Source organism: Manihot esculenta, chromosome 4 (genome assembly GCF_001659605.2).
Source record: "Manihot esculenta cultivar AM560-2 chromosome 4, M.esculenta_v8, whole genome shotgun sequence".
Classification (NCBI taxonomy): domain Eukaryota; kingdom Viridiplantae; phylum Streptophyta; class Magnoliopsida; order Malpighiales; family Euphorbiaceae; genus Manihot; species Manihot esculenta.
Window position 1 is genome coordinate 14,308,759 of NC_035164.2, and position 22,656 is coordinate 14,331,414.

At 37.5% G+C, this 22,656-nt stretch overlaps 1 pseudogene; it reads left to right on the plus strand.

Moving 5' to 3' along the window:
- Positions 1–9,923: 9,923 nt before the first annotated feature.
- Positions 9,924–11,929, plus strand: LOC122723448 (annotated as a pseudogene).
- The last annotated feature ends 10,727 nt before the right edge of the window (positions 11,930–22,656 follow it).

Genomic DNA, 22,656 nt, shown 5'->3' on the forward strand with positions numbered 1-22,656 from the left:
CGAGTTCAAATTGCTAAAATTAAGTTTTTAAATTTATATTTTTTTATTATGCTAAATATGTTTTATAATTTTTATTTAATATAATTTATATAAATTTAAAAAACTAATTTATTATATTAATTTATCACTTTAAATATCTCAACATAGCTATTGCTTCATAATCAACTTATTTTTTGCTATTCTTTGCATCCCTATATAAAATTTATTAAATTTACCTAAAATCAATAGATATAAAATATTATTTAATTAAATATCACTAAGAAATTATTTCTTTTAAAAAATATTTTTACAATACCAACCTGATTATAAACCATTAAAATATACGATAACAATTAATAATATGTCTTATTTTTTTAATATTACAATAAAAAATTATATAAATTTAAAAACTTAATTTTAGCAATTTTAACCCGACTTAAAATATTTTCGATTAGCATATATAAAGAAATTTCAGTATTTTATTTTTAAAATTTTTATATTTTTTTATCACGTTAAATATCTATATATAATTTTCTTTAATATATATTCATATAAATTTAAAAAATTAATTTATTATATTAATAATATATATTCATATAAATTTAAAGAACTAATTTATTATTTTAATTTATCATATTAAATATATGTATCGCCATTGCTTGGTAATCAACTCCTTTTTCTATACATCAATTTATTTTTACTATTCTTTCCATCCCTATATGAAAACTATAAAATTTATGTAAAATCAATAGATATAAAATTTCATTTAATAATTTATCACTAAAAAATTTTTTTTTCTTTAAAAATATTTTTGTAATACCAACTTAATTATAAACCATTAAAATATACTATAACAATTAATAATATATGATATTTTTTAATATTAAAATAAAAAATTATATAAACTTAAAAACTTAATTTTAACAATTTTAACCTGACTTAAAATATTTTCAATTAGCATATATAAAGAAATTTCAATTTTAAAATTTTCATATTTTTTATCACATTAAATATCTTTATATAATTTTTATTTAATATACATTTATATAAATTTAAAACGTTAATTTTTTTTATTTTTATCCCTATAAATTATTTTATCAGGCAAAAAATATAATATTCTTTTAAAAAATATTTTTATAATATCAACTTAATTATAAAAAATTAAAATATACTATAGCAATTAATAATATGTGTTATTTTTCTAATATTACAATAAAAAATTATATAAATTTAAAAACCTAATTTTAACAATTTCAATCTTAACTTAAAATATTTTCAATTGGCGTAATAAAAAAATTTTAGAATTTTATTTTTAAAATTTTTATATTTTTTATTACCTTAATTATCTCTATATAATTTTTATTTAATATTGAAACTGCATCATTTTAGTTATTGAGCGTGTATGCATATATTGATTGAAACTGTGTCGTTTCTTTTATGTTCTTTCCATTGTAATAGGGCTGTGATTGGCACAAGATGTGCACGTGTGATTGTCTGCTACATAAGGAAGCAGGATGCTTCTGGACTCAGTCTGTAACATCATTTTCTTTCTGAAATAAGATTTCAAAGTTTTTTTTTCTCTCTCTCTTGCACATGGTATCAGAGCGTAGGCTTGCTTTGAGCACTCTAATTTCTTCAAAGTAATAGCGCCGGAGGCACGACTCGGCCAGTTAAGGCCAAGAGCGCATCGCCGGCAGAAGGGACGAGCCGACAAGTGCACACCGCGAGGCGGACCGGTCGACCCAACCCAAGGTCCAACTACGAGCTTTTTAACTGCAACAACTTAAATATACGCTATTGGAGCTGGAATTACCGCGACTGCTGGCACCAGACTTGCCCTCCAATGGATCCTCGTTAAGGGATTTAGATTGTACTCATTCCAATTACCAGACTCGAAGAGCCTGGTATTGTTATTTATTGTCACTACCTCCCCGTGTCATGATCCTCGTTAAGGCTTGTTTAAGCCCATAAGTCTTATATTTGCAATGTCAATAAGGTTTATGAACCTTGCACATATTCTCAAGCATCCAGAGATGCTCATTGGATTGAGGCCATGAGGCAAGAGCTTCAGGCCTTGAAAACCAATAATACTTGGACACTCACCACTTTGCCTAAGAATAAAAAGGCAATAGGATGCAAATGGGTTTACAAAGTTAAATTTAAACCCAATGGAGACGTAGAAAGGTATAAAGCCCGATTGGTAGCCAAAGGCTACAATCAAATAGAAGGGTTGGACTATAAAGATAGGTTTTCACCTGTAGCAAAGCTTACCACAGTGAGAATTCTCATCGTTATGGCCACCTCTAAACAGTGGCCAATATTCCAATTGGATATTAATAATGCCTTCCTTCATGGGTATCTAAATGAAGAGGTGTGCTTGACACCACCTCAGGGCTATCACAAAGCCCAACCATGGCAAGTTTGCTTGCTTAAAAGGTCCTTATATGGGCTTAAACAAGCCTCCAGGCAATGGAACATTGAGTTTACTAATTTTCTCAAAAAATTAGGCTTTGTTTAATCTCCTCATGACTACTGCCTTTTTACACAACACACTGGCAATTTGATTCTGATTCTACTTGTGTATGTTGATGATGTCATTTTGACTGGAAACTCTATTGATGCTATTAATAAATGCAAGCTTGCATTAGACTCAAAGTTCACTATCAAAGATTTGGGACCTATGAAATACTTTTTGGGGCTGGAGATTGCTAGATCTTCTCAAGCAACTATTCTCAGCCAAACTAAATACATTTCGGATGTGTTAAAGGATGCTGGGATGTTTGACTGTAAACCAGTCTCCTATCCTCTACCTCAAGGGTTACATTTAACTCCTGATTCAGGAGAAATTCTTGATGAGCCTGACATGTACCGAAGGCTCATTGGGAGGCTTCTTTATATTAATCTTACAAGGCCTGATATATGTTATGCCGTGCAACACTTAAGTCAATTTATGAGCATGTCCCGAAAGCCTCATTGGGAGGCTGCTCTACATGTGCTTCGTTATCTCAAGGGCACCCTTTATCAGGGGCTTCATTACCCTGTGAGCAATGATTTATGCTTGAATTCCTATTGTGACTCTGATTGGGCTGCCTGTGCTTATTCAAGGAAGTCTCTATCCGGATATTGCATATACTTGGGTCCTTGCCTCATATATTGGAAGACGAAGAAACAAACCACTGTTTCTAAGTCTTCAGCTGAGGCTGAATATCGTGCAATGGCTAACACTGTCTGTGAGTTGCTTTGGATTAGCTATGTTTTGCAGGATTTGCAGGTTGCCATTCAGCTGCCCATTCCACTGCATTGTGACAGCAAGGGCTAACCCAGTATTTCATGAGCGCACGAAGCATATTGAAATAGATTGCCATCTCGTCCGGGACCAACTCCAACAAGGCTTTATTCTACCTAGTCATCTCCCCACTCAAGAACAATTGACAGACATCTTTACGAAAGCATTGCCTGCATCTCGCCATGACAGTCTTACTGGCAAGTTGAATTTACTGCCTTTACCAGCTTCAATTTGAGGAGGGGGTGTTGAAACTGCATCGTTTTAGTTATTGAGCGTGTATGCATATATTGGTTGAAACTATGTCGTTTCTTTTATATTCTTTCCATTGTAATAGGGCTGCGATTGGCACAAGATGTGCACGTGTGATTCTGCTACATAAGGAAGCAGGATGCTTCTGGACTCAGTCTGTAACGTCATTTTCTTTCTGAAATAAGATTTCAAAGTTTTTTTTCTCTCTCTCTCACATTTAATATACATTCATATAAATTTAAAGCACTAATTTACTAATTTTTTTTCTATTTTTATCCCTATAAATTCATTTATTGGTAAATATACAATATTTTAAAAAAGATATATTTCTAAAATACGAACTTAATTATAAATAATTATATAAATTTAAAATTTTAATTTTACCAATTTTGATACAACTTAAAATATTTTCGATCAGCATATATAAAGAAATTTCATCATTTTATTTTTAAAATTTTTATATTTTTTTATCACGTTAAATATCTATATATAATTTTCTTTAATATATATTCATATAAATTTAAAAAATTAATTTATTATATTAGTAATATATATTCATATAAATTTAAAGAACTAATTTATTATATTAATTAATCACATTAAATATCTCTATATCGCGGTTACTTCATAATTAACTCCTTTTCCTAAATATCAATTTATTTTTATTATTCTTTGCATCCCTATATAAAAACTACAAAATTTATGTAAATCAATAGATATAAAATCTCATTTAATAATTTATCATTAAGAAAATTATTTTTTAAAAAAATATTTTTATAATACCAACCTAATTATAAACTATTAAAATATACAATAACAATTAATAATATGTGATATTTTGTTAATATTAAAATAAAAAATTTTATAAACTTAAAAACTTAATTTTAACAATTTCAACTCGACTTAAAATATTTTTTTATCAAGTTAAATATCTTTATATAATTATTATTTAATATACATTCATATAAATTTAAAATGCTAATTTATTAGATTATATTCATTTTTATCTCTATAAATTATTTTATCAGACAAAATATATAATATTCTTTTAAAAATTATTTTTATAATATCAATCAAATTATAAACAATTACAATATACCATAACAATTAATAATATATGTTATTTTTCTAATATTACAATAAAAAATCATATAAACTTAAAAACCTAAATTTTAGCAATTTCATCTCGACTTAAAATTTTTATATTTTTTATCACGTTAAATATCTCTATATAATTTTTATTTAATATACATTCATATAAATATAAAGCACTGATTTATTAATTTTTTTCATTTTTATTTTTATAAATTAATTTATCAGCTAAAATATATAATATTTTTTTAAAAATATTTTTAAAATACCAACTTAATTATAAATAATTAAAATATACGAGAAAAATTAATAATATGTGATATTTTTCTAATATAATTAAAAAAATTATATTAACTTAAAAAAACTAAATTTTAGGAATTTCATTCAAACTTTAAATATTTTTGATCTACATACTGAAATTTCAACATTTTTTTTAAATATTTTTATATTTTTTATAACAATAAATATCTCTATATAATTTTTTTAGTCATATAAATTTAAAACACTTATTTATTAAATATTTTTATCCACTTCAATCCCTATAAATTAATTTATAAGTAAAATATATAATATTTTTTTAAAAAAATATTTTTATAATATCAACCTAATTATAAACAATTAAATTATACGATAACAATTAAAAATATGTGATATTTTTCTAATATTATAGTAAAAAAATTATATAAACTCATAAATCTAAATTTTAGCAATTTCAACTCGACTTAAAATATTTTCAATCATCATATATAAAGAAATTTTAGTCTTCTATTTTTAAAATTTTTATATTTTTTTATCACGTTAAATATCTCTATATAATTTTTATTTAATATATATTCATAAAAATTTAAAGAACTAATTTATCATATTAATTTATCACGTTAAATATCTCTACATCGCCATTACTTCATAATCAACTCCTATCACTATATATCAATTTATTTTTGTCATTCTTTACATCCCTATATATACAAAATTTACATAAAATCAATAAATATAAAATCTCACTTAATTAAATATCACTAAAGAAATATATTTTAAAAAAATATTTTTATAATATCAACTTAATTTTAAACAATTAAATTATACAATAACAATTAAAAATTTGATATTTTTCTAATATTATAATAAAAAAATTATATAAACTCATAAACCTAAATTTAGCAATTTCAACCAGACTTACAATATTTTCAATCTGCATATATAAAGAAATTTCAGCATTTTATTTTTAAAATTTTCATTTTTTTTATCACATTAAATATCTCTATATAATTTTTTTCAAAGTGCATTCATATAAATTTAAATCACTTATTTATTATTTTTTTGCCCATTTTAATCTTTATAAATTAATTTATCAAGTAAAATATATAATATTATTTTAAAAGATATTTTTATAATACCAACCTAATTATTAATAATTAAATTACACGATAACAATTAAAAATATGCGATACTTTTCTAATATATTGCAATAAAAAATTATATAACCTTAAAAATCTAAATTTTAGCAATTTCAACCGTTTTTAAAATATTTTCAATCAATATATATAAAGAAAATTTCAGCCTTTTATTTTTAAAATTTTGATATTTTTATTACGTTAAATATGTTTATATAAATTTAAACAACTAATTTATTATATTAATTTATCACGTTAAATATCTCAACATAGCTATTGCTTCATAATTAACTTATTTTTGCTATTCTTTGCATCTCTATATAAAATTTTTAAAATTTACCTAAAATTAATAGATATAAAATCTCATTTAATTAAATATCACTAAGAAATTATTTCTTTTAAAAGATATTTTTACAATACTAACTTAATTATAAACCATTAAAATATACTATAACAATTAATAATATGTGATATTTTTCTAATATTATAATAAAAAATTATATAAATTTTAAAACCTAATTTTAGCAATTTTAACCCGACTTAAAATATTTTCAATTAACATATATAAAGAAATTTCAGCATTTTATTTTTAAAATTTTTATATTTTTTTATCACATTAAATATCTATATATAATTTTCTTTAATATATATTCATATAAATTTAAAGAACTAATTTATTATATTAATTTATCACATTAAATATTTCTATATCGCCATTGCTTAGTAATTAACTCCTTTTCTTATATATCAATTTATTTTTTATTCTTTGCATCCCTGTATAAAAACTACAAAATTTAAGTAAAATCAATAGATATAAAATCTCATTTAATAATTTATATAAAAATATTTTTATAATATCAACTTAATTATAAACCATTAAAATATACGATGACAATTAATAATATGTGATATTTTTTTAATATTAAAATAAAAAATTATATAAATTTAAAAACTTAATTTTAACAATTTTAACCCGACTTAAAATATTTTCAATCAGCATATACAAATAAATTTTTGTATTTTATTTTTAAAATTTCATAATTTTTTATCACGTTAAATATCTTTATATAATTTTTATTTAATATACATTCATATAAATTTAAAACGCTAATTTTTTTTATTTTTATCTCTATAAATTATTTTATGAGGCAAAATATATAATATTCTTTTAAAAATATTTTTATAATATCAACCAAATTATAAACAATTGTATATTTTAAAATATACAATGAAAATTAATAATATGTGTTATTTTTCTAATATTACAATAAAAAATCATATAAACTTAAAAACCTAAATTTTAGCAATTTCAATCTCACCTTAAAATATTTTCAATTGGCATAGTAAAAAAATTTCAGAATTTTATTTTTAAAATTTTTATATTTTTTATTACCTCAATTATCTCTATATAATTTTTATTTAATATACATTCATATAAATTTAAACTACTGATTTATTAATTTTTTTTTTCATTTTTATCCCTATAAATTAATTTATCAGGTAAAATTTATAATATTTTTTAAAAAATATTTCTAAAATACAAACTTAATTATAAATAATTAAAATATACGAGAAAACTTAATAATATATTATATTTTTCTAATATTATAACAAAAAAAATTATATTAACTTAAAAATCCAAATTTTAGCAATTTCATCCAAACTTAAAATATTTTTAATCTACATATGTAATGAAATTTAAATATTTTTTTAAATATTTTTATATTTTTTATAACATTAAATATCTCTATATAATTTTTTTATTTATATAAATTTAAAGCACTTGTTTATTAAATATTTTTATCCACTTCATTCCCCATAAATTAATTTATCAAATAAAATATATAATATTTTTTTCAAAATATTTTAATAATACCAACCTAATTATAAACAATTAAATTGTACGATAACCATTAAATATATGTGATATTTTTCTAATATTTTAATAAAAAAATTATATAAACTTATAAACCTAAATTTTAGTAATTTCAATCCGACTTAAAATATTTTCAATCAGTATATATAAAGAAATTTTAGTCTTTTATTTTTAAAATTTATATATTTTTTATCACGTTAAATATCTCTCTATATATTTTATTTAATATATATTCATATAAATTTAAAGAACTAATTTATTATATTAATTTATCACGTTCAATATCTCTGCATCGTCATTACTTCATAACCAACTCCTATCACCGTATATCAATTTATTTTTGCTATTCTTTGCATCCCTATATAAAATACAAAATTTATATAAAATTAATAAATATAAAATCTCACTTAATTAAATATCAATAAAGAAATAATTTTAAAATACCAACCTAATAATAAACCATTAAAATATAGATAATAATTAATAATATGTAATATTTTTCTAATATTATAATAAAAAATTATATAAACTTAATTTTAACAATTTTAACCCGACTCAAAACATTTTCAATCGGCATTGATAACCTCCAGATCTTTCCTAGCCCAGGAATAAGGTCGGGTCCAAAAGAAGGCCACAGGTCCAAAGCCCATCAGATCATACGTTCGAGAGGCGGCTCGAGTCTGGGCCGGCAACCCAGGATGATCCGGATCAGATATGAGCACAAGCCCCATAAGGGAGTAGGCCCAATCACTCACCAGCTCTACCCGCATGCTCTCTGGAGAGCATTAAATGGCCGTTACGCATGGAGCAGGTGCCTGACACGCCCGTATGTACGGGCCTGAGTGACAAGGACAGGAAGCACTATATACTGGGGGTCTTCTCTTGCAAGGGGGTATCTTCTTCTTTTTCCTCTCCTGCCTGGACTCCATTTTTATATTCTCTGCAACTCTTGCCTGAATACGCTCTTTTAATTCATGAAACCTGACTTGAACGTCGGAGGGTCTCCCCCGGGACATCCCCGGTAGACCCCTGACTGTCTCCCCTTATTTTGCAGGTCCTTTCATCAAATAGAACATGGAGACCCATTTGATAGACCCATCAGGGAGCCCAAAAAGGAATCAGATCCAGAAACCAGGGGACGAGGGAGAACCAGATCTATCAAATAGGGAGCCCAGGGAGATTCAGAGTTATCAAATGGCGCCGTCTGTGGGAACGAAAGAGATTTTACTATCTCTAAAGTTTCCAGATCCACCCATTGAGATCCACATAAGGTACGAAAGTTTGAGCGGATAACCCAGCTGAAAAGAAAGGTTCATTGTGATAAAGAATATTTTGATGGTCTTTCAGATAATTTATTTTAATATTTATTAGATTTTATTACGGCTGATTTTTCCTTTGAAGTCTGGTGAATATTTTCTGTAAAAGGAAATAAGGGTGAGTAATATATGTATTTGTTGAAATTCTGAGGTCGGCCGTATATATATATATATATATAAAGAAAGAAAGAAAAGAAGAAGGCGAGAGAAAGAGAAGAGGAGTCCATGAGGAAAAAGGAGGTCGGTGGGGTTATGAGGCCGGCAGTAATAGGTTTTGGGGGTGGTGAAACCCCCTGTCACGGAGCTCCACATGTACAACCTCACCAAAGTTACTGAATATCTCTTTTAAATGGCCTTCATGCACATTCCTGCTGAGTGAGCCAATGTGAAGAACAAGAGACTCACGAATGGGAGAAATCTTCCTTGGTGGAGAAGTTTTTCTAGATTGCAGGTGTGGAGAATGACCTCGTTTAGCCACTACAGCAGAACTCTTTCTTTGAGCAGTAGGGCTGCGGCTAACGGAGCTGCGGCTAACGGAGCTGAGGCTGCGAGAAGGGGAGGAGGATGAAGAGAACAATTTGGAACGAGATCGGGAGGACAAAGACTAGGAGCGTGAGCTGGAGCGAGAATCTAAACCAGAGTAAGAGCGTGACCGTGACTTCGAGCGGGACCGGGACAACGAACCCGAGCCAGAACCGAAAGGCGGCGAACGGCCTCGCTTTGGCTTCACCATGGATACAAAGCCAACAACAGCGGACAAGAAACCCTGGGTAAACTCCTATGGTGAAATTGTGCGACAGAAAGAAGGGGCAAGAATCGGGTGAGTTTTATCTGTCCAGTGCTTCACAACTCAAGCTCGGGATGGAAATCGTGAAGTCGGATAGATGTACGCCTGAGGTAGAAGTCATGTTCGAGGTCGATCCTGCATTCCTAATCGGATGGCCAGACCACCCTCAAGATTTGAATTAGCAAGTTGGTTGGTCAGAATAGCAAGACAGATAGGAGCTCGGCAAATCTGGCGACCACAGCATAAGATTACTTATTAAGGTCGGATCTGTGCTCAAGCTTAGATCTGTGATCGAGGTCGGAGCCGTGTTCGAGGTCAGGCTCACAGTTCAGGACGAATAAAAATGATCGTCGCGTCCAGTTGCCGCTCTCTGCTGTGGTTCGCGTAATGCTAGAGGTCGGAGCCGTGTTTAGCAAAGCAGAAAGGAACTTGGCAAAATCCGACCGCCACAGTGATAGACTGCTCGTTGAGGTCGGACCCGTGCTCGAGCTGGGATGTGATCGAGGTCGGAGCCGTGTTTGTGATCGGGCTCACATTTCAGGTCGGATGAGGGTGATGTGATTCAAAGAGTTTTTCTCCTGGGTTGTCGGTCTGGTTCTTGAGTTTGGGATGTTGAGGAAGCTGATAACATTCGGACTCACATTTTAGGCGCGATGGCCCCGTTTCATCCTTGCAAATGACACCAAAACCAATAACATCAAGGAAGTCAGCAGACAAGTGTGCAGACAGCCGATCTCTTTTGGTAGTTTGTACTAGTGTGACCCTTTCTGGAGGAAACACCTTTCAAGAATGGGTTAACTATACCATACAATGAGAGCACCCCTGACCCCCATGATCTGAGTAATGCTAAGTTTAGTGCCCACCATCGTTCTGTTTTATTCCCTGAGATCCCAATCTTATGTACGTGTGTTGAAGCTCAGATCAGCTGTTTATTCTGCGAGCTGCAGCTCTCGAATTATTGCTATTTCTCATGCAGCTCTGATAGAATGTTTTGATGTGGCGATATTGGAGAGAGAATATGCTATTCTTACAAATCCTATAGTCACTGGTTATCCTTGTGCAGGGGGTATAGTCTATGGTCTTCTTGCCGTTGGTTCCAGATGGCCGGCTTATAGTGGAAGTCCAATTGCAGTTTCCAATTCTGGGCGTGTAAACCCACAGCATCCAACATCTTCTGCAAGCTTTTCTGGTTTCAATTCAAATAGCAGTTTGGTTGCACGTTATGCAAAAGAATCAAGCAAGCAACTTGCCGCTGGAATTATGACACTAGGTAACATGGAATATAAGAAGTTGTCCAGATAGCATGGGGATGGTTGTTGTCAGGGATATTGTCAGTAAATGTGTCATTGCCCAATTTAGAGCACACAAGTCCTATTTTGGTGTTATCCTAGTGGGACCCTTTTAATTATTGCCTCAGTTCACGGCCACAATATAAATGCTTTCAAATAATGCTTGGATTCATGGGAAGCACTGTCCCAATGATGACAGTAACTGGATTATGATAAGCTCCTCAAGGGGGACCAACCATTTATTTGCTATTAATCCCTTTGGAGGGTCGGTGGACTAGCCACACCAGTAAAAATAGTGGATTATGTGTAATGATGAGGTCATCTATTCGTTGGCTACCTAGCTTGGGCTCACAAATGCACGAACAACAGGGCATTTGCGCACCTGGTCTCCCTGTTATTCTCTCTGTTATCAGCAGAATAAGGAATGGATCTAATTGCCGAAGGGATACAGTAACTGGTGCTACACTTATCATCATGAGCTCACACTCATCTGAAGTGCTGCTCGCCGCGTTTTAGATAATCATGCCAATTGATGTTGAAATAAGGTACACATAACTTGCCACGTGTCATTAGCATATTGGGAAAAATTTACAAGCCCTTAATTACTTATTTTAAATGCCCATGATATATATGCTCCAGGACCCAAATGGCATGCTTCGCATGTAAATAGTAAGACTAAATTTAATTAAAATATATCTCTATGAGTTTAGATATCCTAATAATTGCTCACATTGTATAGATAGAAAAATCATGGAGAAACTTACACATGCAAAAGTATTGTTCGTTGCATCTCTAAAATTGCATGAGTTAATACTTGCATGCATCTGAAAAATGAAACCAAGTGACATGTGCGGCATATTATTTATTGATGAATATTATTGAATTAACAACGAGCATCCTCGTTATATGTGCTCTGTGCAAGTTGTTATTTTGCAGAAAAATCCTGAATCTTTCAGAAGACCCTGAGACATAGAGACCTCAGAGGTACAAGGCTGGCGAATCTCAAAAGATCTCCCAAAACAAAAAATAGCCGGCGGGGCCCCGAGGTCACCCCGGAGCAAAGAAGACCGTGATCCCCTAGAACTCCCGGGAAAACAAAACAAAAAACAGCCGGCGGGGCCCCGAGGTCACCCCGGAGCAAAGAAGACCGGGATCCCCTAGAACTCCCGGGAAAACAAAACAAAAAACAGCCGGCGGGCCCCGAGGTCACCCCGGAGCAAAGAAGACCGGGATCCCCTAGAACTCCCGGGAAAACAAAACAAAAAACAGCCGGCGGGGCCCCGAGATCACCCCGGAGCAAAGAAGACCGGGATCCCCTAGAACTCCCGGGAAAACAAAACAAAAAACAGCCGGCGGGGCCCCGAGGTCACCCCGGAACAAAAACGGCCAGGATCCCGTAAGATCTCCTGGAGCAAAAACAGCCGGCGGGGCCCCGAGGTCACCCCGGAACAGAAACGGCCAGGATCCCGTAAGATCTCCTGGAGCAAAAACAGCCGGCGTGGCCCCGAGGTTATCCCGGGAAAATAAAAAAGACCGGGATCCCCTAGAACTCTCAGGAAAACAAAGAAGACCGATGTAATACCCGGCTAGAGTCCGGTACCGGAATTCCTACTGTCCGGTGGAATCTCGGATGTCGGAGACCTCTAGAAGGGAAAAACCATGTTTTCATGAGATATTTTAATGTTTTTGATGATTTTGAATGAAAAGGAAATAAGTTTTTGAATAAAAACAACCTTGGAGGAAAGCTCAGGTTCGGCCGCTGAACCTCAAGTTCGGCCGCCGAACATGCATGCGTTGCGGGTGTGCTTTAGGCCCCCGAAAGCATAAGTTAGGGAAGTCCAGGTTCGGCCGCCGAACCTCAAGTTCGGCCGCCGAACATGGCATGCATACGGAGGCACATTCGGCCCCCGAACGTGGCCTGGCCAGCCACTATAAAAGGGTCCCTTAGCCGAAAACGGGCGAGTTTTTCTCCATTTTCGGCCAAGGTGAGCTCTCCGCCGCCCCTCACCGATCTTTGATGCTTTTCCTCTAGATCCTTCAAAATTTTCACTTGTTTTAACTTTGTTTTGAAGATTTGAGCTTTTGAGCAAAGTTTTGGAGCTTTGAGGTTTAAGAACTCAAATCTCTCCCAACCCCAAGTTTGGTCGCCTCTACTCTCGATCTTCAAGAAGTAAGAGTCGATCTCTAGCTTATATTATGTTTTAAGTAAGTTTTATGAAGTTCTTGGGGGTAGAATGCATGTTTAGGTTAAAGTTATGTTTATGGGTATAAATGTATGTTCATGAACAATGTGGCTTGCAAATGCTTGTTTATGTGTGTTGTAGTTGGGGTTTGAGTTAGTTTGAGACCTCTAGGAGCTTGTGTGCATGTTTTGGTTGAGCTAAATGCATGATGGTATGAGTTTGAGGCGTTTGTGCATGTTTGAACCAAGTTTCTGCCCTTTGGGAGAAACCAGGTTCGGTAGCCGAAGGGACTTTCGGCCGCCGAACCCTCTTGTGGAGGCAGCCTTCGGCTGCCGAAGCTTGCCCCCGAAAGGAGACTTTCGTCTCTGTCTGTCAGTTTCGGCCGCCGAAAGTGCCGCCGAACATGCATGAGTTTCGCCTCTGTCTGGGAGTTTCGGCCGCCGAAGGTGCCGCCGAACCTGCCTGACTTTCGGCTCTGGAGGGACTTTCAGCCGCCGAACCTGCCGCCGAAAGTGCCCTGTCCAGCCTTCTTTTGCATGATCTTGCATGGATGTTTTGAGATGTTTTAGGGGGTTTTTGGGGGATGTTTTTAGAGTTATGTTATAGTATGTTGGTCCCTCATTTGAGTCCACCTGTGTAGGTTTGGACTCGAGGAACCGAGGACCTCAGCAGTGAGTCAGCTGCTTCAGTCAGAGTCAGAGCTAGCCAGAGGTGAGTGGAATGACTCTTATGGTTTTAAATAAATAAATAAATCAGTTTTGAGCATATTCATGCATCACGGATGCCATGTGATATTCTAGGATGCTTGCATTAGAAATCACGAATATGTCGCATTGCATAATATGTTGTTGATGTGGATGAATGTTGAATGATCCATTAGCCCTCATATGTTATGACATGATGATATGATATGGAAGTCCAGGTGTGGCCTGCACTACGCCCCTGGCACTATGTAAGAGAAAGACCGGATGTGGCCTGCACTACGCCCCCGGCATCATGGATTATGTATGTTATGTTATGTTATGTATAAGAGAAAGACCAGGTGTGGCCTGCAGTACGCCCCTGGCATGATTGGATTATGTAGAGGGCTAAGTGGTGACAAGTTCATCCTTGATATGATTAGTTGTGATGTGATGCATTTCATGTTATCATATGTTTTAAATGCTTTACTATTCTGCTCACTGGGCTCTAGTAGCTCACCCCTCTCCCAAATTCCCCAGGTTTGTAGGTACGGGTTAGACAGAGAAGTCAAGAAGAGTAATGAAGGTTTATGTATGTAATAGTTAGAAAGTGGACATGACAGATTGTAAAATGATGTATAGATATGTAATGTAATGATATTGAGATTATAAGTGTGCTTGACCATAGTTTAATGTAATCCCTTTTGAAACATGATCTTAATGTTATTGATGTCCATGTTTAGCCAACTCAACTCTTGTTATGCCACCCATTGGGGGCATTGATGAGATCCCTCAGAGGGGTTAAGTTTATGATTATGTTTATGCACAGGTTGAGTTTGGTGGATGATAGAATGTATGAAAGAAAAGTTTTAAATTTTTATGTATGATTGTTGATCATGTATGGGATTAAACAGGTTTACAGGTTGCATGTCAGGCTTGCTAGGGTCCCGGCGGCCTTAAGCCGATCTGGATCCTAGCGCCAGTAGCGGTCCGATTTTCGAGTCTTTACAGAATGGTATCAGAGCCCTAGGTTCATATGGTCGGACCTAGAGTGTCGGGCTCATAGATGTTATAGAAGGTCAAGCACAGTAGGAAAGGTCATGTCCACTAGGATAGGATGTGGAGTCCTGTCTTACATGATGATGTGAAATGCTATGATATGAATGATATGCTATGATGTGTGATGCGGGTTCATGTGTGCCCACATGAACCATATGATGCTAATGTTTATGTGATGTGCACTGTTTTTCAGAAAACAGGATGAGAGGAACTCGTCGATCAGCAAGATTGACTGGAGTACCACCTGAGGATGAGGGCACGAGCGCCCGTCCTCCAGCATTGCCTAGGGCAATGTCTAGTAGGTCTGGCAGAGAAAGAGTAGTGAGAGACCCTAGAAGGTCTTTGGATCTGGGTAGAAGCAGATCAATCAGAGGAACAGTTCAGGGAGGAGCGTCAGAGGACATGGGGGATGATATGGATGTAGAGCAGAGGAGGGATGGCAGTCTGGGAGTCAGTATGTCAGAAGAAGGAATGGGAGAATCCCAAGGAGGCACTCAGGCCTCGGGATTTGTTCAGCCACCTCACTACCCACCCTTCTCACAAAACCCTGGGTATTCGATGGGAGGCACATCGGACTACCACAGCTTTAGCCCTTATCCCACACAGATGCCATACCCACCCTACTACCCACCATATTCACAGTACCCAATGTATCCACCTCCACCTTACTATCCAAATCCAGCAAACCCTACCCCAGGGGATGCTGCACCTCCTCCTCCTCCAGCAGAACCAGCAGCCCCAGTTATCCAACCTCCTAGACCTAGCTCAGCCAGTGGGAGCAAGGTCAAGATGACCGACTACATGAAGTTGGGTGCTCCCCAGTATGAAAAAGGGGATGACCCGTTTGTGTATCTGGAGAGGGTTAAGGTGATCACAGATGAGATTGGGGCTGATGATAGTAGAGCCATTCAGATGGCTGGGTTCACACTTAAGTGCAAGAAGGCACGAGAGTGGTTCAAGAATTATGTGAACCCGAAAGTGGATAGCATGTCTTGGGAAGAGTTTGCAAACGAGTTTGCAGGATGGGCTTTCCCAGATAGTTCAAGGGAGCTGAAGATGATAGAGTTTGAGCAGTTGAGGTAGACTGATGAGATGGGTGTAGAGGAGTTCACAGACAGATTTTTGGAGTTGTTGCCTTTTGCAGGGCAAAGCCTTGACTCAGACCAGAAAAGGTCAAGGAGGTATATCATGAAACTCCACTCCAGATATTCCTCCTTGATCCAGTTAGCAGATAGGGAGAGCTTCCATGCCATAGTGGATATGGCTCGGAAAATGGAGGCCAGTGCCATCGTTCAAGGGTCAGTTAAACAGTCAGTGGCACAGCCTTCTGGTTCTAAGACCCCAGGCTCTTCTTCAATGAGTGCAGCAACCTCAGGTAGCAAGAAGTGGGACAGAGGTCCCAGGAAGTCTAAGAAGAACAAGTTCTGAAACAAGGTTAAGTCCAGTTTGGGACTAGGGAGTGGCTCAAGCTCTGGTGCGGATAATGCAGTTTGTGCAAGGTGTGGTAAGCCACACAGAGGAGTATGTCGGTTTGGGACGACGGCCTGTTACAGATGTGGTCAGGACGGGCATATGTCTCGAGATTGTCCAAGAGCAGCCCCGATGGCACAGTCCCAGCAGACAGCTTCAGGTAGTGTAGCGCAGCCAGCAGCTCCAGCCATGACTCAGGCCAGTGGCAGAGGTAGAGGGAGAGGGGCAGCCTCTTCTTCAGCGGGTTTCAGAGGTGAAGGTCCATCAGCTCCAGCGCGGATCTTCACGATGACACAGCAGGAGGCAGACGCATCTAACACCGTGGTGGCAGGTAACTTAGTCATTGGTTGTTCAGATGTGTATGCCTTGATGGACCCTGGTGCATCTCATTCTTTTGTTACACCGAGAGCCGTCCAGAGGTTAAGGTTGATGATCTCTGAGTTAGAGTGTCCTCTCTGGGTCAGTGGACCCAAGTGTGATCCATCAGTGGCAGAGTCAGTCTGCCAGTGTAGTCCTGTGTTTGTTGAGGGAAGATGCTTGTCCGCCGACCTTGTGGTTCTAGACTTGACAGATTTTGACGTCATTCTAGGGATGGACTGGTTATCTACCCATGGTGCTACCTTGGACTGCAGAGACAAGGTAGTCAGGTTCAGAGGTCAGGATGGGTCAGAGGTTGTCTTCAGAGGAGACAGGAGGGGTACACCTAGAGGTCTGATATCAGCTCTTCAGGCTCGTAGGTTGCTTAGGAGGGGATGTCAGGGGTATTTGGCTCATGTGAGAGAGCTTAGCAGTCAGGTTAGAGAGCCCGCCTCGGTGCCAGTGGTTAGAGAGTTTCTAGACGTCTTCCCAGACGAGTTGCCAGGTTTACCACCTGCTAGGGAGATAGAGTTTGAGATAGAATTGATGCCTGGAACCCGACCGATCTCTATCCCTCCCTACAGGATGGCTCCAGCCGAGTTGAAGGAATTGAAAGAACAGTTGCAAGAGCTAGTAGACAAGGGCTTCATCCGACCGATTACCTCACCCTGAGGTGCTCCAGTTTTGTTTGTCAGGAAGAAGGATGGATCCCTTAGACTTTGTATCGACTACAGACAGTTGAACAAAGTCACTACCAAGAACAAGTACCCTTTGCCAAGGATCGACGATCTATTCGACCAGCTAGCAGGAGCGGGTTGTTTCTCCAAAATAGATCTGAGATATGGGTACCATCAGTTGAGGATCAGAGATGAGGATGTGCCAAAGACGGCTTTCAGGACCAGATATGGGCATTTTGAGTTCCTTGTAATGCCGTTCGGGTTAACTAACGCCCCTGCAGCATTCATGGACCTCATGAGCAGAGTGTTTAGTCAGTACCTGGATCACTTTGTTATTGTCTTCATAGATGATATCTTGGTGTATTTCAGGAATGCAGAGGAGCATGCCCATCATCTGCGGTTGGTTTTGCAAACCTTGAGGGAACATGGCTTGTATGCCAAGTTCTCTAAGTGTGAGTTCTGGCTAAGGAGCATTTCGTTCTTGGGGCATGTAGTGTCAGAGAATGGAATAGAGGTGGACCCCAAGAAGACAAAAACTGTGGCTAACTGGCCTAGACCCACTTCAGTGACGGAGATCAGGAGTTTCTTGGGTTTGGCAGGTTACTACAGGAGGTTCGTTCAGGACTTCTCGAAAATAGCAGCTCCTCTGACCAGACTAACCAGGAAGAATCAGAAGTTTCTGTGGACCGACCAGTGCGAAGAGAGTTTCAAAGAGCTTAAGAAGAGGTTGACCTCAGCACCAGTTTTAGCTCTGCCATCTAGTGATGAGGACTTTACAGTCTTTTGTGATGCGTCCCATGTGGGACTGGGTTGTGTGCTGATGCAGAATGAGAGGGTGATTGCTTATGCTTCTATGCAGCTGAAGAAGCACGAGTTGAATTACCCCACACATGACCTTGAGATGGCAGCAGTAATCTTTGCACTCAAGATGTGGAGGCACTACCTCTATGGGGTAAAATGTGAGATCTTTACAGATCATAAGAGCCTGCAATACATCCTGAGTCAAAGAGACTTGAACTTGAGACAGAGGAGATGGGTGGAGCTGCTGAGTGACTATGATTGCAAGATTCAGTATCATCCGGGTAAGGCGAATGTCATGGAAGACGCCCTAAGCCGGAAGTCACTAGGCAGTCTATCCCACGTCACGGCAGAGAGGAGACCAGTGGTGAAGGAGTTTTACAAGCTCATTGATGAAGGTCTACAGTTAGAGTTGTCTGGTACCGGTGCTTTAGTGGCCCAGATGAGAGTGACACCTGTGTTTCTGGAGCAAATGGCTCAGAAACAGCATGAGGACCCAGAGTTAGTGAAGATTGCCAGGACTATTCAGTCAGGCAAGGACAGTGAGTTCAGATTTGACAGTAAGGGGATCCTCCGCTATGGGAGTCGATTGTGTGTACCAGATGACATAGGGCTAAAAGGAGACATTATGAGGGAGGCTCATAATGCAAGATACAGCGTTCACCCCGGAGCCACCAAGATATATCAAGATTTGAAGAAAGTTTATTGGTGGCCAGCGATGAAGAAAGAAGTGGCACAGTTCGTGTCAGCCTGCGAAGTGTGTCAGAGGGTGAAGCTGAAACATCAGAAGTCGGCTGGAATGCTTAACCCGCTACCTATTCCAGAGTGGAAATGAGAGAATATAGCTATGGACTTCGTAGTGGGGTTACCGGCAGCGTCCAACAGAGTGGACTCCATATGGGTGATTGTGGACAGACTCACCAAATCTGCTCACTTCATCCCTGTCAGGAGTGGCTACTCTGTGGACAAGTTGGCGCAGATATATGTGGATGAGATCGTCAGGCTGCATGGGGTTCCTGTTTCAATAGTATCTGATAGAGGGCCCCAGTTCACCTCCAGGTTTTGGCGGAGTCTGCAGAATGCCATGGGTACTAGGTTGGATTTCAGTACTGCCATCCACCCCCAGACGGACGGACAGTCCGAAAGGACCATCCAGACTATCGAGGATATGCTTAGAATGTGTGTGCTGGACTTTGGCGGTTCTTGGAGGCAGCACCTACCTTTGGTGGAGTTTGCCTACAATAACAGCCATCATGCTAGCATCGGGATGGCTCCATATGAAGCTTTATATGGGAGGAAGTGCAGGTCACCTGTTTGCTGGGAGGAAGTTGGAGAAAAGGCCTTGGCAGGGCCTGAGCTTGTAGAGATCACCAGCAGGGTGGTACCCATAATCAGAGAGAGAATCAAGACTGCTGCAAGCAGACAGAAGAGTTATGCAGACATCCGCAGAAGACAGGTAGAGTTTCAGGAGGGGGATCTGGTATTGCTCAAGGTGTCTCCAATGAAAGGAGTGGTTCGCTTTGGGAAGAAAGGTAAACTAGCCCCACGATACATCGGACCCTTTGAAATCTTGCAGAAGATTGGGAATGTGTCGTACAAGCTAGATTTGCCTGCTTCAATGGCAAGAATCCATCCGGTTTTCCATGTTTCAATGTTGAAAAAATTTGTGTCAGATCCGGGCAAGGTTCTTAGTGAGCCTGATGTGGAGATCTAAGAGGATCTCACCTATGTTGAGCAGCCAATGCGGATCATAGACACCCAGATCAGAAAGCTAAGAAACAAGGAAATCCCGATGGTGAAAGTCATATGGAACCACCACAATATGGAAGAGTGCACCTGGGAGACACGGGAGTCCATGCTCCAGCAATACCCTTATCTTTTCTGAGGTTTGTCCCTTGTGAGTTCTATGTGTTTTATGTGTATGTTATGTGTATGCCATGCTATGTGTTAGATGAGGAACATTCGGGGACGAATGTTCTTAAGGGGGGGAGAATGTAATACCCGGCTAGACTCCGGTATCGGAATTCCTACCGTCCGGTGGAATCTCGGATGTCGGAGACCTCTAGAAGGGGAAAACCATGTTTTCATGAGATGTTTTAATGTTTTTGATGATTTTGAATGAAAAGGAAATAAGTTTTTGAATAAAAACAACCTTGGAGGAAAGCTCAGGTTCGGCCGCCGAACCTCAAGTTTGGCCGCCGAACATGTATGCATTGCGGGTGTGCTTTAGGCCCCCGAAAGCATAAGTGAGGGAAGTCCAGGTTCGGCCGCCGAACCTCAAGTTCGGCCGCCGAACATGGCATGCATGCGGAGGCACATTCGGCCCCCGAACGTGGCCTGGCCAGCCACTATAAAAGGGTCCCTTAGCCGAAAACGGGCGAGTTTTTCCCCATTTTCGGCCAAGGTGAGCTCTCCGCCGCCCCTCACCGATCTTTGATGCTTTTCCTCTAGATCCATCAAATTTTTCACTTGTTTTAACTTTGTTTTGAAGATTTGAGCTTTTGAGCAAAGTTTTGGAGCTTTGAGGTTCAAGAACTCAAATCTCTCCCAACCCCAAGTTTGGTCGCCTCTACTCTCGATCTTCAAGAAGTAAGAGTCGATCTCTAGCTTATATTATGTTTTAAGTAAGTTTTATGAAGTTCTTGGGGGTAGAATGCATGTTTAGGTTAAAGTTATGTTTATGGGTATAAATGTATGTTCATGAACAATGTGGCTTGCAAATGCTTGTTTATGTGTGTTGTAGTTGGGGTTTGAGTTAGTTTGAGACCCCTAGGAGCTTGTGTGCATGTTTTGGTTGAGCTAAATGCATGATGGTATGAGTTTGAGGCGTTTGTGCATGTTTGAACCAAGTTTCTGCCCTTTGGGAGAAACCAGGTTCGGCAGCCGAAGGGACTTTCGGCCGCCGAACCCTCTTGTGGAGGCAGCCTTCGGCTGCCGAAGCTTGCCCCCGAAAGGAGACTTTCGTCTCTGTCTGGCAGTTTCGGCCGCCGAAAGTGCCGCCGAACATGCATGAGTTTCGCCTCTGTCTGGGAGTTTCGGCCGCCGAAGGTGCCGCCGAACCTGCCTGACTTTCGGCTCTGGAGGGACTTTCGGCTGCCGAACCTGCCGCCGAAAGTGCCCTGTCCAGCCTTCTTTTGCATGATCTTGCATGGATGTTTTGAGATGTTTTATGGGGTTTTTGGGGGATGTTTTTAGAGTTATGTTATAGTATGTTGGTCCCTCATTTGAGTCCACCTGTGTAGGTTTGGACCCGAGGAACCGAGGACCTCAGCAGTGAGTCAGCTGCTTCAGTCAGAGTCAGAGCTAGCCAGAGGTGAGTGGAATGACTCTTATGGTTTTAAATAAATAAATAAATTAGTTTTGAGCATGTTCATGCATCACGGATGCCATGTGATATTCTAGGATGCTTGCATTAGAAATCACGAATATGTCGCATTGCATAATATGTTGTTGATGTGGATGAATGTTGAATGATCCATTAGCCCTCATATGTTATGACATGATGATATGATATGGAAGTCCAGGTGTGGCCTGCACTACGCCCCTGGCACTATGTAAGAGAAAGACCGGATGTGGCCTGCACTACGCCCCCGGCATCATGGATTATGTATGTTATGTTATGTTATGTATAAGAGAAAGACCAGGTGTGGCCTGCACTACGCCCCTGGCATGATTGGATTATGTAGAGGGCTAAGTGGTGACAAGTTCATCCTTGATATGATTAGTTGTGATGTGATGCATTTCATTTATCATATGTTTTAAATGCTTTACTATTCTGCTCACTGGGCTCTAGTAGCTCACCCCTCTCCCAAATTCCCCAGGTTTGCAGGTACGGTTAGACAGAGAAGTCAAGAAGAGTAATGAAGGTTTATGTATGTAATAGTTAGAAAGTGGACATGACAGATTGTAAAATGATGTATAGATATGTAATGTAATGATATTGAGATTATAAGTGTGCTTGACCATAGTTTAATGTAATCCCTTTTGAAACATGATCTTAATGTTATTGATGTCCATGTTTAGCCAACTCAACTCTTGTTATGCCACCCATTGGGGGCATTGATGAGATCCCTCAGAGGGGTCAAGTTTATGATTATGTTTATGCACAGGTTGAGTTTGGTGGATGATAGAATGTATGAAAGAAAAGTTTTAAATTTTTATGTA